We start from the raw sequence: 18005 nt of genomic DNA, 5'->3' as shown, positions 1-18005 counted from the left end.
CACAGGCCGCAGGTGTGTCCATATTCCTGAAGGATATGTACACCCCCACGCTAATTGCACTTGCATAACATCAGATGCATTATGCTGAGCAACTACCTTTGTGCCAAAGTGGAATTCAAAATGCACCTTGAGACAGATCACCCACGAGGCCACGGATTTCCCAACTGTCATAATGTACTGCAATAGGGAAGATTAAGTTTTAGACAGAACCATAATAATGGCTACTCTCAACTATTCCAGTATGAACTGGGAAGACTCCTCATGTACCAACACCTGCGCTCAATGCATGTTGGATTCCATTAACCCCACTGACCTGGATCACAGTAGTCACGCAAACAGGGCTAACAGTATGCTACACATAGTTAGTCTCCAATGCCAATGTTATGTTTCCTAAGAGCAGAGTTGTGAGTGCCATGGCACCCATGCAGATGGACAATGCATGTGCAAATGCTGAATCCTACACAAATGAACAATAAGCAGTCACATATGTGCAGTGATTGTGCCATTGAAACAGAACCAGGATTCATCCCAACACATACAAGTAGGCAAACTGGTGGTAACATGCTTTAAACTGTACCACAGAAGGTGGCAACTGTTGCAAGAGTGAACACACATGAGTGTAGGTGATCCCTGGTCATTTTCAGTAAGATGCAGATACACCATATAAAACCACGCAAAGCTACTGTGAAACTAATCAGCCACATATTATGAGGCCAAGCACAGAGCATTCTATAGTTGTGTCATTAATCGTAATGGCAACAACAAGACTTGCTGTGCTGCACAGCACTATGGCATGGGACGTACTGCACCTACAGAAATAGCACCCATTCATCCATATAGGGACTCAGAGACCCTAAACCCACTCCCACCTCCCCCCACCCCCAACAGATACACTTAATAATATATCCATGTACATTACAGGGCCCCTATACTAATGACTATGCAGGTACAAGCTGCGCTCTCTAAAGCCATACATACAGCTTTCATGGGACCTGTCAACATCCCAGGGTGTATCCTACACAAATGTAACAACATTCAGCTATCCACATACACATTATGTTCAATCATAGCTCCATGTCAGGCTGTGTACTCACCGAATGGTGCACAGCAACAGTTATCACACCCCACAAAGGGGGAGACACCATTGATAATGGGACATAGTGCACAACTACCCTGCTGAGTCTGGTCTGTATGGCCATGAACTGTGGTCAATGTAATTGATGTACTCAGTACAGATGTAGATGACAGTAGGGTTGATTCACACTGCATATCATGACCTTGCCAGGTCGTAGGACACCATCACCCATACTGTGTTCCAGCTACACTCAATAAACTAGGTATATATTCCTATGTCACAGGAGTGGTTGGCAACTGGACTGTTGGCAGAACCCACACTACAGAAGGTGTCTGATAAATACACGCACATCAAACCAGTGCCAGCCACAGTAATACAGGGGTCATTCCTGGTGCTCCCCCTCTTTGTTATCTATACCACATAGACTAACACAGAAGGCATCAGCCTATTGATGTTTGCAAATGACTATGAACTAGGAGCAATAGTTGACTCATTGTGTGCTGCGTTCAACATATAGAAGGGCCTTAGTGTGTCAGATGTCCGGTGTGTGATTTATGGCCACAGTCTGATAGCTAAGTATTGCATTGTCATCCCCTATGTTACAAACGCTGTACCCATTAACTACAACCTAGGCAGCGGTCAAAATAATGGCAACTGTGTGTATGGGATGCAGTTGGACAGTACTTCCCTTTGATAGTTACGTCACCACAAAATACAGGTAGTCGTATGTGGCACCCCTAATCATGACAGGGTGCCATCCAGGAATGTAGATATAACTGCTCAGTCATACTGTGACCCATAATAGATTACATATTTCCTTTAAGGGTTATTGCCCATGTGTAGATGGCCTGCACTGCCCTTCACAATCCCTAGCTGCAATATATAGCATGCAGCCTACCCTGAATAAAGCCATGTCCAACCCAGAGGTGTTGGACATGCTACACTTAAAACATCCTGATCCTAAATAAACACATATGTCATGGACATCCACCTTTCTAGTACAAAGATCACAACATGCCTGACAGATCCCTGTCCCATACTCTTAATATACTCTTGCCATACTATGCATCCCTATCCAGTGGAGCTGCACATCACCCCTCTCTGTGACATGGTGTGATGACCGCATGCCAAATATATCAGTAACCATGTGTATCAGTTCTGTGGCACTGCTTGAACTGGCCAGTGAAACTTACCTGTCTGTTGCCTACAGCTAGGTAACCTGTCTGCCTAGGCTCATAAATGGCCCAGGGCATATAGCCTACTAGATCACTATGACCATGCATGCTATAGTTGATATCCAACCCTGCAAATACCAACAGGCTAGCTATTGTCCCATGTGTTACACATGTGCAACACAGGCAATATATGGCAGGATGCTACACAGCTGTACAGTGCCATGTAGATGTATATGGCAAAACACATATATGCTTGCAAGTCTGCAGGGTCAGAGGTCATGTCCCTAATGGCTATGTATGACTATATATGTAACATATACACAGCATTAAGGTCGATCGCATTAATATGAACACATCCAGGCATGTTCTGATAGGTAAAGACAACACTACAGGCAAACAGACATGCCCACGTCAAGACAACATCCACATGGTGTATGAGCAATGTCATCACAGGACACACACATATATGGTGATAACATCACATCACCAGTAGGTGACAAATGTGTGTGACCTATACATGTCAGTGGTGTTAGTGTCATGTAGATTTACTAAGATGTATTTGTAATCTTAATAAATGTGATACACATTTATGTTCAGCTGTACTGCTGTACTTTTCTGTGAGTTACTGTGACCTGTCTCCATCGTTATGTCTTCCAGGTATGCCATGTAGCAGACTGCCACCGTACAGCTGCATGGAGGATGAGGTCCTCATCCTATACCTCCTTGATAATTACAGAACAATCTTCAGCCATGTGGCATAGGATGCACAGCAGTGGGATACCCTGTGGGAAGAACTCTGCAGGAGGGTAAATGATGTTGGTGGTCACAATCGCATCTATCAGCAGGTGCGCCGACACTGCATTGACCTGATGAGATGGGCGAAACAGCATGCTAATGCAATCACCAGGGAACAAGGTGCAACAGGTGGGGGGCTACTCAGCCAGCCCCCACTCACACGTACCGAGGAGCTACTGACCAACCTGGGGACACCTGCAGACCTCCATCCACAAGATTTAGCTGGTATTGTGGAGGTGGATGTCTCTCAACCACCGAGCCTGGAGTTGCCTGGTAAGTCACTAGTGCACATAAAACACAACTATATATCACATAGTTACATGTGTTACTGTACAATATGTAATGTAACATCATATGCAAGGCATGTATGCACAAATGCCACATACTATAGTCTGCTACTATATGTATGCACAGATGTGCATACTCCATAGTATAGTGTATTGTACTGGCTTATGTGCTAACATGGACATTGCACCCTGTAGCTATCACACAGGTGTGGATAATTATCTTACTGCTGTGACACCCCTGTTTAGGTACCTCTGGCATTTTGCAGAGACAGCAGCCTGTGTCAGGTGAAATTGTTATTATTTACCAGGCCTGATAATGCATGGAACATATTAATAACATGCTATCTGCCATAACACACATACACATAATGTATGGTGGTCCTGTTAATGGACACTGGTCAGACCTGCAATGCATCACACTGCTTACCTATGTGAAACAATTGAAGACTATATGAAACACCTACACTAAACCTTCCAAACTGTCATTGCCAGATGTGTGGACAACAATGAATACAATGGTGGAGGTGTGTTCCACTGTAGGACAGGTACTACATATCAGCATTACACATGTTGGGAATACGAACAGTACTGTACAGAGAGCATATGTGTCCACACACACTAAATGTGTTGGAGCTGGAGTATGCCCGGACCACAGAATACACCCTTGCGGAGTATACCCTTGCTATGAATGTCACACAATGTTATGTGCTATCAGACATGTCCATGACATATAGTGGGCTGACTGCAACACTGCTCAACTATCCTGCAAAACATGTCTCACATCCTATACATACCACCCTTTGTCTGCATAACCCTGTCCTCAGTGGGGCATATGACATTCTATGGGTGTATGTCATATGGGATAACACTGACATGTGAAATAAGATGGCCATCACAACCATTGGTCTGAACATGTGTACAAATGGCCATGGAGGATGGCCAGAGACATGAAACAACGTACACAGTAGAAGTGATGTACATGCGTGTACACCCTGTTGTACATTGGCTTGACACAATACAACTATGGCCTTTGTGTAATGGTGATATTGCAGATGTGAAACACTAAACATCATACAGGCCTGTGCACAGCTTGTGTAGGCATAACATGTAACCACCACATAACATGTCTTGAACATCTGGAGTGTGTCACGACATGGAAGCATTCACCTATACAGTATCCAAACACATACATGTGTTGCACAACATACACATACATCCACATCAAGCCACAGATAAAGTACATTCACCTTGCTGGTGTCAGACATCACTGTCATGCCTGCTCCTCATGTGTGTGAGGTACACAGATGTCATGTGGGACATAGAGTACGTGTAAGTTAGCCATGTGTGGGCATAGTTGCCAGGTATCATAGGTTCATAGGTTCATAGGTTAGTACTAGGCTAACTGCCCTTGCGAGCCATTTTAAGCCTAGCCGATTATCCCTTGTGAGATTCAAACCCTGCACCTTGTGTTTGTAAGGCAAACACCTTAACCATTAGGCCACCCTCCCAATCAGTAATATGGTTGCAGATGTACAGGGGTGTCAGCTGTATACTCTTCTGTGACCTGTGTCACACATTCCACATTAGGGTTTATTGTGTATACACCTCGGTAACGTGGGTCACATTCCACATTAGATATGTATTGTATGTGAACATTGTCATGGCTATGAACTGTGTCAGTAGCTCACACTGTATAGCAATTGTGAAGCCACATGATGCCCTGCAATGGCTATGCACATCAGCTCAATATGCAGCATGTTCCTGCAAATTTGTAGGGTGGACAGTCAACATTGCATCAGCTGAAGACCCATGTTAGTATAACATGCCCCTGCATTGGGACACCATTACCATACTGTAGATTGGAAAGGACAGCAGTGTGTTACACATGTATGCATGTCATTCAACATCTCATGCTACATGTGATTGGCAAGATCATACGCCACACTGCAGGCCGGTGTACTGTAAACCTGTGCTGGTCTGTGGCACCATTGCAAAGTAGGGACAGCCATGTCAAACATGTGTGTACAGCCACATGCACAATGTCTACACTCAGCTCAGGGGTAGGCAGAATAATGTTGAACAGACATGCACTGCTTTGGGGGAGATATGCAAGCTGGGGCTCAGGCAAACATAGTATGCAGTCAACATACCCTACAGCTCATGTCATCACACATGGCCAACACAGAGCATCAGTGGCAGATGTACAAAGGTCAACAATGGTTTGTTAACATGTATTGTATGTTGCACACACCATGGCATTGCAGTCCAGTGGTGCAAAGTGCATGCATTGTGTTGCAGGTATGGGGTGTAGGCTACTAACACAAATGGTGTAATACAGGTATGTATGCCAACCACCACTATAATTATGTAAGGTGCATGCCGTCTGCTATAACACATGCATGCTGTTGTGTGCAACTCAGGGATGTATGATAAGTACCACTGTAATTGCCTAAGCTGAAACTATAATTGTCTAAGCTGATTGCCATCTGCCATATCACCTGCATGTAGCGTGTGTGTCAGTGTGTGTGTGTGTGTGTGTGTGTGTGTGTGTGTGTGTGTGTGTGTGTGTGTGTGTGTGTGTGTGTGTGTGTCAGTCTGTGTGTGTCAGTGTGTGTCTGTCTGTGTGTGTGTCCATCTCTCTGTCTGTCTGTGTCCGTCTGTCTGTGTGTGTTTCTGTCTGTGTGTGTGTGTTTCTGTCTGTGTGTGTGTGTTTCTGTCTGTGTGTGTGTGTCTGTCTGTGTGTGTGTCTGTCTGTCTCTGTGTGTGTGTCTGTCTTTCCATCTGTGTATGTCTGTCTGTCTGTGTGTCTGTCTGTGTCTGTGTCTGTCTGTGTGTGTGTCTGTCTGTGTATATGTCTGTCTGTGTGTGTGTGTGTGTGTGTGTGTGTGTGTGTGTGTGTGTGTGTGTGTGTGTGTGTGTGTGTCTGGTATAACTTGTAATAAACAGTTTTTGTCTTCCCCTCACAGGTGTTGATGTAGGTGCGTTGCCCTCCTGCGGTCCACCTGATGTTATTGTCCCCACAGACTCTAGCAGTGATGATGATAGTATGATTGATCCACTGGCAGGGTTGTCAGGGGCTGAATCTGTGCCATTGGTTGCCATTCCACCTATTTCCCCCTCATCCTCGCACACAGTTTCCCTGCCTGCACATACCCCATCACCACTGGCCATAGAGGAAGGGCAGTTGGTGGGTGGTAGCATAGAACAGGGAAGTGTGGTGACTATGGAAGGTGTGCCTGCACACCATGATCCCAGTCAACAGACTGGTGATCTCCCACACAAGCATGTGCCCCGCGCTGCTCGTAGGAGGACCACTGGCCAACATGCCCCTGCGAGACCAAGCACATCAGCTGGAGACACCAGATGCATGTTTCAGGCTGTAATGGAGGCACATGCATGTGCTGAATGGAACAACAGAGAAGGTCTGAGACATCAGAGGGCCGCTGTCTGTTCATTAACTGACAACATCCAGGCACTTGCAAATGCTCACCATCATCTTGCAGATGTTTTGGATAGACTATTGGGTGACATGGTGGGAGTCTTTGACCGTGGCATGTCAATCCCCGAGCATGGAATGGAATGTCTGTGCTGGAACATCTGGTGGGAGTGAGGCATCTGGCACGTGGACGTAGGTCAGCTACATCACCTGTTTAAGGTCTGCGTGAATATGCTACTGCACGTGCCCGCTCCCATAGTGGCAGTAGCAGTAGCAGTGCAGCTGGTGCTGTGCAGTTCACACCAGGACACAGATGGCCACATGCGCGTGGTCCTGGATGGTCCCAACAGGGACACAAATCCAGTGGATATGTGTCATCAGATGGTACCCAATCTGGACCTCTGCCTGGTAGTGCCCATGCAACCCCTGGCAGGCACAGGTCACGTGGCCATGACCAGACACCGTGAACTGTGAAACCTGCCTTGTACTGTCTGCAGCTGTCAATACTACCCCAGTGTAGTCCAGACACATGCCAGACCTGTGTGTATGCATACACACACACTGGAAACAAATGTAGGGCACCTCAAAACACACACGCATAACATTCACACACATCCAATGATATCACAGGCCCTATCACACACGCATGATATCATCCAATGACACAGCCTAGACCTCTGACAACATTATCACCCAGTGCATATGATGATGCCTGTGCCACATCCCTGTCATCCACACCATAGGTGCAGGGACATGTTCATATGGTCTGATGCATTGGGTGAACATACTAGGCAGACAATTGTAGATTAATATTGTTGAGTAGTGTTGAGAGGTGGCAGACATTCCATGTATTGCAGTTGTAGAATGCATTTTGTAAGTCTGACAGTATGTATCATGTGTAACCACACTAACAGCATGTTGATCCTGGTGTTCTGCCTTTCTCTTTCAAGTGTAGTTGCATGTGCCTGGGGATGTTGGTGTTTGTGGGAGTCCCATATGTACATGTTGACTACCCACATGTCAGTATGACAATACCTGCATGCATGTTGTAGCTTCCACATAACAGTTATATTCTCCCATGTTTCAACTATGTTTACTGTTCTAATGATCCAAGAGCATGATAGCTGTGTAGTATGCTACTGTGTACAGAGACGTCACATCCATAGCAGGTAACATCACAGGAATAGTTACCTGGAGCGTGGAGTGGGTAAAAGAGTGGTATGCCGGAAGACAATGGAAATAGTGGCTTCTCATTGGGAAGCAGTAATACCTACTGCCATGACAGCATGCAAACACAGATGCACCCACACTCTCAGTGAATCACAGACACAGTAACACACACTCTGACACGCACACACAGTTGCCAGTGTTCGGATGAGAACCCCTGCCTATGTGCATATCATCATTATAATATTACGCAATTACAAGATGTGCCACAGAGATTATACATGTACAGGTAGTTGGAATGGCCTAAGATCGAGGACATCAACAGGGATACTACAGTGCAGTGAGTGTATGTGGGGAGGAGGGTCCATCAGTAGGCTATGTAACAACAGGTCACACCCAGGGAGTACATGTTAACAGGTGGTTAGTATGCCCATCTATGATTGATGATATCAACAGGGATGCTAGATTGCTTTGAGTGGATGGGAGGAGAGGGCATTAACATTTCACTTTGGTAAAATACAGCCTCACTCCAGGAAATGGACAGCCATATATACGGACAGCCATACACACACACACACACACACACACACACACACACACACACACACACACACACACACACACACACACACACACACTGGCATTCACAAAGATATACACCTATGTCACACACATACAGACACTTTAGTTGTGTGAGGTTTAACCACCTGCCTATGTCTTTCTTTCTACACTTCACTCTGCACTGGTGTCAACAACAGTGTTCAGGAGAGTGATAACATGTGGGATGTATTCTCAACCATATGTGACATATATGGACACACACCCACACATGCCAGTACTGTGAATCAAACACCAGCCTATCTCATGAAAGGTACCACAGAAGTACAGTACTATCACATCTGGTACAATGCTTACTGACTCTTTCCTTTGACAACTGTGCTAATATGTGCACAATATATGCACAGCGGAGGTATTACTGTTACAGGTGTCATGAGGTTTGCCTTCAGTGTCACCCTTACAGCATTCTACATTGTCTGTCTTCCACTTCAATTAACAAAACCTGACCTTAGCAGGTACACAGGTTATTGTAGGACTGGTTGTAAAACACCAGTGAGCTGTCCTCAGTAATCATTCATCTGCAAGGAAGCCCCACCACTTAGTAGTCATTTCCAAACATCTGTCCATACCTCATGTATGGCTTACTGTACTTAGACCATATCACCATATACAGTTGGCAATGTTGAGGCTGTATTGCAACAGCATGATGTACTAAGACAACAGTCACCTTCAGACATCAGACACTACACACATGGAATCTACACAAACAGCAATACATGTACACATATGCGGTCTACATCAGTACGTGCACTAGCAGGTCAAGAGTATACATTCCACACCTTCCCCACACCATGTGTTAAACATAGCTGAGCATTACACCATGATGGATGTTGTATTCATGTACTGGTAGGATACCACCACTTTCACCGAGTAGCCAAGTGTACATACATTACAAGAGCACATATCAGTGTGACACACACAGCATTATTCCATGTCATGCTCCTATGAACTGTTACTTTGACAGTGCCATGGTGAAGCCAGGGCACTGTAATGGTCAACAGTGAGCACATCATATTTGCCACACACACCTCATGTGTACTGGAAAAGTGCCAGCAATGTGCTCTGTTATAGCTAGGCAGTATACTCATTCAAGCATGTGCGAGGTCTGTGGCTCGTAAATATCTCACCCCAGCATGCACTGGCTATTGTGGTACTAAGGCTAATGTCCAGACAGCACACAGCATGCATGACTTGCAATTGTTGACATGGGGTATATGTAGGAGCTGTGGCCACACATGGCTGTACATGTCATGAACATATCACCTGTGAATACTTAGGAACATACAGAGCAGAGCTGGATTTCCCTGAGTCTGTCAATACAGGCCTTGAGTAGATCCTATGGTCCTGTTATTTGGGTATGTTTGTAGGCATTGCATTAGGTGGACATGTCTAAAGACATACATGCCACATGGGGTGTTGTATGATATGATAGGTGTTATGGGCAACCAGTAGAGAGGGGATATTACCTCTGTCAACATAGATATCAAACCTTATGTACTGTTAGCATGCTGTCTGCCATGTGCATGTGTGTAATGACTGTAGCCACCTGTATGTAGAAAGGTAAATGAAAGCTATGGTAACGTAATTTATGTTGTATGACTGTGGGATCTACATATCCAGGGCAGATATGGTTAGGTCATATCCAACCATGAGGGTGTTGTTTACTGGTGTACAGCAACAGTCGACCATGTTAATGCTGACAACATCTGAGGGACCCTGGTATGTGTACAACTGAGCTGGTTACAAACAGTGGTATTATTGCATTGCATAACACATTATGCAGCTGTGTCTGTACATGGGTACTTTGCACAGTTGATATAGGCCTAGGTACAGTCCACCGATCGAGGGTCATCTGGTGGTCTACCATACTATGTCATGCCACATATGGATGTGTGTTGGCAGTCTGGGAACATGGTGGTGGATGTATATGAGGATACAACCTAGAATGCAGCATTTGCCACTGTCACCTGTACCTGACTCATCTGTGATGCGTTATGTCAGAGTAGTGGTCTTTACATGTGAGTAACCTTTACGAATATGTGTACACCACCACCTGGAATGGTCCATACCACTGTTATGGCCCACATGTCTGGATCTGAGTTATATGGTGATAGTGCAGTTTTGCACTACAGAGCCTTCAGCCAGGTGTTCCTCACTGCACAGATGTCAGTATTCCCCATTGTAGGTTCTACGTTGAGCAAATGGATTACTAAAGCCACACATCTAGCACAGGTTAGCATAAACATCCAATGCAATTGTCATGTAGGTGTCAGGGTGTTACATCTGTGTGAAGGACATTTGCCTTGGAACGCGGCTATATGGGTAAATGCAACCTAGGTATTATCCACATACATGTGTAACATGGATGCATGTGCTCTGTGTTGAAGGCTCGTTGTTCGGTCATGACAGCCTGGAATGACAGACACTGGATAACCTTATAATAGCAGCAGGACATTGGCTCATTGTTTTGGTCTAGCATTTGCCACCTGTACCATGACATCACTGTGCGTGGCATTAATGTGCTTGGTAGCAAATGCCCCATGTAAGGTGACGAACAGTGGCAGAACTTGTTTATATGACCAATGTGAGATATACTTAGGGTAGCAGTCCTGCTAATAATGACAACTACTAACACAGCCAAGAGATGTCATCTTGACGACTGCACCTCAGTACCATTCCACAAGGTGGCTCACACATTATGCTTGCACGTGCCACTGTTCCACGTATAATGCCACTGTCCACAACCTGCTATCAATTTATGCCTTCCAGGGCAGCAAGGTGTGTGACACATGTTGTAGGTAGCATCCGCCTGTGTGACCCAGGTAACCTATTGTCTGTCACGTCCACACATGCATGAATGTGTATACATAACATATATATATATATATATATATATATATATATATATATATATATATATATATATATGTGCGTGTGTGTGTGTGTGTCAGTACTTCATGTACATGCATGCATGTGTATCACACAGCACAGATAGAGATATATAATTTACAGGTCACATACAGGTATCAGGTAGTAAATCAGTATGATGTGCATATATACTGACAGGTAAGATGCACCTAACTGTAAACCTGTGTGTTTACAATAGGAGTGCATTACAATGTGTTCTGTACATGTAAGTGTTTGAGCATGCGCACTGTGGCCTTCAGTGGTTAGAATGGGAGTGCATCCCAAATAGCCCTGTGCTACTAAGTGTATGAGCGTACCCACTGACACCCTGTGTAATTTGAGTCAGTGCATCCAATAAGCCCTTTGTTACTGTGTATGAGCATGCCCAGTATAACCTTGTGTAGTTGTAGTCATAGTGCATCCCAAATGGCCCTGTGCTACTAAGTGTATGAGCATGCCCACTGTAACCCTGCATAGTAATAGTAGTTGTCCATTCCGCAGATGACCATACTCCAGTTCAGGTTCCTGTTGTGCTACAACTATACCTCTCAGGCCTACCTGAGGATGGTGTGTCTTGCTTGTGCATACAGGTTGTAATGGACACCTATGTACTTTGTGACTGTCAGTTGCCCTGTTGTTGTCCTCAATTGTAGAAGGGCAGTCTGAGTGCTTTGTGATGTGTAATCTCTGTGGCATGTTTTGTAACTGCATAGCACTGTAATAGTGATCCTTAGATAGGCAGGAGTTCTGATCCCACCACTGGCAACTGTGTTAGTGTGTGTGTGTGTCAGCAAATGGCTGAGTGTATTTGTGTGTGGTGTGTCTCAGCAAATGCCTGAGTGTGTGTGTCAGCAAAGGCTGAGTGTAGTTGTGTGTGTGTCTGCGTCATGGCAGCATGTTTTGCTGCATTCCAAAAAGATACCTCCTTTTGCACTGGCCTTTATCCTTGTCAACCATTATACTTCTCTCTCCCCCCTCCCCACTGCAAGTAATCAGTCCCGTGATGTCACCAAGCTCAATCGTGGAATCAGTAAGTGTAATCGTATGTGTTCTGTGGCACATACCCCAACTGCATACCACTGTACTAGTTACCTTTACATAGGCAAGATGTGTATGCACAATACTGGCAAGTGTGTGCGTGTTTGTGTGTGTGTGACTACTGTGTAGCCAGGCATACACATGTGTAATGTCTTTTAGCACATCATAGAAGCCAACTGTGGTGAATGATGTCTAGAAAGTATTACATAGTTAGGAACGGTAAAGAATACACAGTCAAGCATGACTATAGTTGGGTATGTTATTTTCCTGTGCCACTAACGAGCAGTGACACAGAAGTAGTCGCTGGGGTGTAGGTCCATACCCATCATTCCCCCACCCTAACTCCACAATCCCCAGGTTAGATTACATTAGCCATCATTCCCCACCCCAAACTCCACATACACAACCACCCCTTCTCTGGTGAACTGCTTATGATTTAAATGTTATAACGCAATAGATGCCTCTGTTTTGTGTACATGTCAGTTCCTTTGGAACCCTTCTGTGTCACATAGGGTGTTCAGAGGTATATATATATATATATATATATATATATATATATGGCTGTGTCTGTGTATGTGCATATATATATGTGTGTGTGTACAAATCCCGTAGGTCCATATATATATATATATATATATATATATATATATATATATATATATATATATATATATATATATATATATATATATATATATAGTTATGACAGTTGTACAGATGTAGACTTGTTTTTGTTGTTTCACAGAGTACAGTACATTCAAGGGTACTGTACATATGTACACAAAGAGACTGTCCCATTTGTTTTCAGTACTTTGGAATACCTGTAGTAGGATGTGTATTATAGACTCATGCAACATGTGTACAACCCAGATGGCTTAGTGGTACATCCATTGACCTCAGTGTGCATGGTCCAGGGTTCAAGACCTGCAAGCCTTGTTGATACTGTCAATTAGGACTGCATAAGAAACTTTTAAGCAGGTGTAAATGTATTTTTGTGAGAGTAAGCAGCGGGTACACGCAGGTAACAGACATGTACAACCCATGGTACACTTGGAATACCCTTCTTTGCCCATCCTGTTGATGTCACCAACCTACGAATACACCTCTGGGACTGCTGTAACCCAGTAATCCCCCTGATGTGTGGTGTAACTGCATAAAGCTGTAGTGCGTTAAACTAGTTTGGTAGGTGTTCTAATTCCACACAGGTTAACTGTGTGTGTGTGTGTGTGTGTGTGTGTGTGTGTGTGTGTCTGCCTGCCTGCCTGTGAAAGAAACAATGCTTTTAGAGTATGCACACTTTACAACCCACATGACCACCTTCTGCAGTCCTGCTGATGTCACCCACCTAGAAATACTCCTCTAGGAGTGCTATAACCCAGTATTCTCCGTAGCATGTGCTATAACTGTGTATTGCTGTAGTGTGATAAGCTAGTTTGGTAGAGGTTCTATTCTAAGAAAGACCAACTCTGTGTGTGTGTGTCTGGCTGAGACAAGAACTATGTTTTTTAGAGTATGCACACTCTTTACAATTCACATGACCACCTTTGGCAGTCCTGCTGATGTCACCCACCTAGATATACACCTCTGGGACTGCTGTAACCCAGTAATCTCCATAGTGCATGCTGTAACTGCCCAATGCTGTAGTGTGATACATTAGTTAGGTAGGGATTCTATTCCAGGACATAGCAGGTGTGTGTGTGTGCTTGACTGTCAGAGCCTGTGTAGAGGTGGCTGTGAGTGTCTAACCACTGAACATGTTGGGGAGCGGATTTTGTAGTTTTCCTATATGGTGTCTGTCTTATATGTCACAATGTCCACCTCACAAGGAGTACAGATGTCAGTCAGCCAATTGACTGTGTTGGCAAGCAATACCCCTACATCTGGAAAAAGGCCTGGTGAACAAAGTATGCAACCCTACTATTACCCGGAATATGTCCTGAACCCATGTGTCATACACAAACACACTTGCCTAGAATATCCCGCTATGTTGCTAGTACCCTGCACATTGATGACAGATGGTAGGCATGGTGTGATTGAAGTGGGCTGCAGAGGGCATGGCACCCTGTACAGCAGTACAATAGGCACATAATTGCGGACAATGTGCCTTCACTATGTTCCCCACTGGATGCCTGCAACATATATGGTGCCATCAAATGTGATCCACAGAGGCCATACAATGCCTTACACATGTGCCCTGTATGGACCAATGCCACTGACACCAGGGAATACCTGTATCATGCTATCAATGTAGGTGCAGGGTCAACCTGCTGACTATAAGCAGGTTCTTCCACACCAGGCCAGTATTGGCATATCAGAGGATAACAATCTGTGTACTCAACATGTGCCAGCCAAACCAGATACACCTGTACATGTCACTGTACATTATTGTGGGACATGCACATCCCAGGCAATGTCCATGTCATGGACTATCAAACACAGACATGGCATGCATTGCAATGCTATGGCCATACACAATGGTAACCAGGATGTCAGGACAGTTCATACAATACCCATCTGTGTGGGACATTGCAGACACTACACCCCTGTACCACACTACACACCATTGTCGGGTGGTGTGATGCCAAGGATTACCCCTCACCCAGCCTTGTACAGCCATCTTGCACAGCCAACCACTACACACCCATGAAGCAATGCACACATGCATGTCAGTACTTGCACCCTGTGTCTGCGTGTGGGGTATGATGCTCCCAACCACAGTCACTCCCAGTATAACTCCCATTGGCATACTGACAGATGTCAAACACGTTCACATGCCCTACCCCATAGAACCTCCAGATATCCCCTGTGGTGCATGTAGTACTTGTGCATTACTGCAGTGTGGCAAACTAAGTGGTTTGGGAGTGTATTTGTGGGCCTGGCAAAGAGTGTCAATGTGAGTCCATTAGAGAGTGTGGTTGTGTTGACAATGACATCTGTTCATGTGGACAGCCATGTGTGCTACACCTAATGTATATCTACTATATCTCTGTTGCAGATGTTGCATACCAGCACACATATATGCTCTTACAGCACACCAACATGTCAGCTTTGTGGCACATGGAGTAACTGTATTCACTTGTAATAGCAATGACTAGTCAGTCAGGGGTTTGAACCCCTGTACTGGTAGGTGTGTGACAGACGATACTTAGGTTATAGTCTCCAAGCCCTTCTCTGATGTACTTTGCCTCTGTCTGTCCCTTTCACACACTCTCTGGTGGATGTGGAGGTGTACACCTGTTCAGCAGCAGCTTGTGTATTGTAAGTGATGGTCATGATCAGGTGATGGCCTCTGCGCCTATTGCAGTCCTCCTCTAGCTGATTGCATGTGGAACATCTGTGATGATATTCCCATAGCAATTCACATGAAAAACACAGTACAATATCTAGGAACATCATGTTGGTGTTTGCCCATGACAGTCGCTGTGAGTGGTACCTGGATCTGGTGTTTGGTAAACGGCATCACAGATGATATCTGGATGTTCCTCAAACAACATACACAGTGGGAAATAGCCTAAAGACAGGAGGGTGATGTGCCAGACATGACTACAGCATGTAAGTGTAGCGATGCTTCATTGAGACAACTGCCTGTTTAACAAGTTGTGTGTGGTAATGGCTATTCTGCATGTTTTAAAACTGACAAGACAGTGCTCTGTTTGTGAGGGACCCCCATCTGTAGGGCCATCTGTGGTCTGGTCAGTGTGTGGAACCATTTGTTTCCTGTGTTACTCACTGAACACACATCTGTGAACAGCAGGAGCATAGTGTGAGGATTGCAGCCAGTACATAGTGATAGTGATGAGTTACTGCCATGGCATCCCTGACTGGACATATGTCACATGAAACAGTGGGATGACAGACACTGTCTGGGGTTTTCAGTGACATGCCAATAATGGGCCACTGTTCATAGCTGCAGTCACAAGTCTTCTACACGATGTACAGATGGCATGCAGTATATATGCATGTGTTGTGCTCCCTCTACAAATGTATACCATCTGTTGTGTTGAGTTGATGATCATATCTATGCATGCTGTTGTAAGTAATCCTGAATGCTGTTGACTATTACTAAGCCATACCTGTGTTTAAACTGCAACACCATAGGCTGTATTGGTTTGGAGGTCCAGGCAGAACCTCCAGTCCCACTTCAGCTGGCCATGGCACCGGGCACCAGCACATCTGGGGCCAGCTTGTACCTTCACCTCTGTTGGTTCTGCACCGCCTTCTGGAGGTACTGCCACTGAAGATGGGGCTTGTCCCCCCTGGGATCAGGTCCAGACAGGAACATGTCTGCTGTCATACAGTCCTGGATGTGGTGCGTAGAGGTCTCAATAAGAGGATTTGAGGCCAGATATGCCAGCTCAAGGGCAGAGTGTCACATTTACAGGTTGAGGTTGCCCCTCCTAGACAGCCCCCAGCACTGCCACCTTTGCAGCTGTTTTGGTGCAGTAGTGGCTGTCCATTGCTGGGGACCTCTGTCCCACTGTTTTCATCTGGGGGCTCAGGGGCTTGTGAATGCCAAACACCCCTCTCCGTCCAAGGTGTATCTCTCCACATGTGTCATATACCAACCCTGTATGCTGTCCTGTCTGTCATCCTACCCTACCTATCATCCATGACCATACCTACTCTCCTTCCCCCACATCCCACTCTCACCCTATGGAACAAAAGGCCAATTGGTTCCTAGAACAACATTTGCCCCATACATAGCTGTCCATTTCACACACGTGTCCACTGGATACATGAAACCCTTTTAATATGTATCACAACATACTCCAGTTGTCCTCACCCCTGTCTCTCAGGCGCATGATCCTAGTATGCACATGACTCCTAAATGTTCCAGGTACACGTGATGTGGATGACCCCATTCTACACATAACACTACTGGTCCCTCTATGGTTACCCCATTTACCTTTATCATGATAATGATGTCACTCACAGCACCTTGCAAGAATACTGTTCTCAGATAATAATTGGACAGGAACTGTTGTGTTAATGCAAATAACATGCACAGAGTGATGTATATGGCCAATGTACAAATGTTTGCGTGTATGACTGACACATGTCTGTCTGAGGGAGTCTTGATATTACATAGGACGACACCACTACATAATACAGGCGTTCCTGGTGCTTCCCTTTTCATTCCTTTGTAATGCGTTGTTGTCACATGGGATGTTCCTGATATATATATATATATATATATATATATATATATATATATATATATATATATATATATGTATCTATATGCTGGACATAAACACTCACACATACATCTACATGATGGAATACATTTCCTATACTGTTGAATGACTGCGCTGGATGATATGTTTGTGATAAGGTCCAATGTCTTTATATCTGCCATGGCTTAGTGGTAAATCACAATAGCTGTGTGTGCAGAGTCCTGGTTTCAAGCCATGCAGAGGCCATTTATTTTGTTGCTGGGCAGAACAAGGCCATTGGATATGATGTGATTAAAGCACATTAAAGCAGTTCTGAGTGGGTGTGCATGG

Source organism: Protopterus annectens, chromosome 3.part1, assembly GCF_019279795.1.
Source record: "Protopterus annectens isolate FY-2018-M chromosome 3.part1, PAN1.0, whole genome shotgun sequence".
Taxonomy (NCBI): Eukaryota; Metazoa; Chordata; order Ceratodontiformes; family Protopteridae; genus Protopterus; species Protopterus annectens.
Note: the sequence above shows the minus strand (reverse complement) of the source record.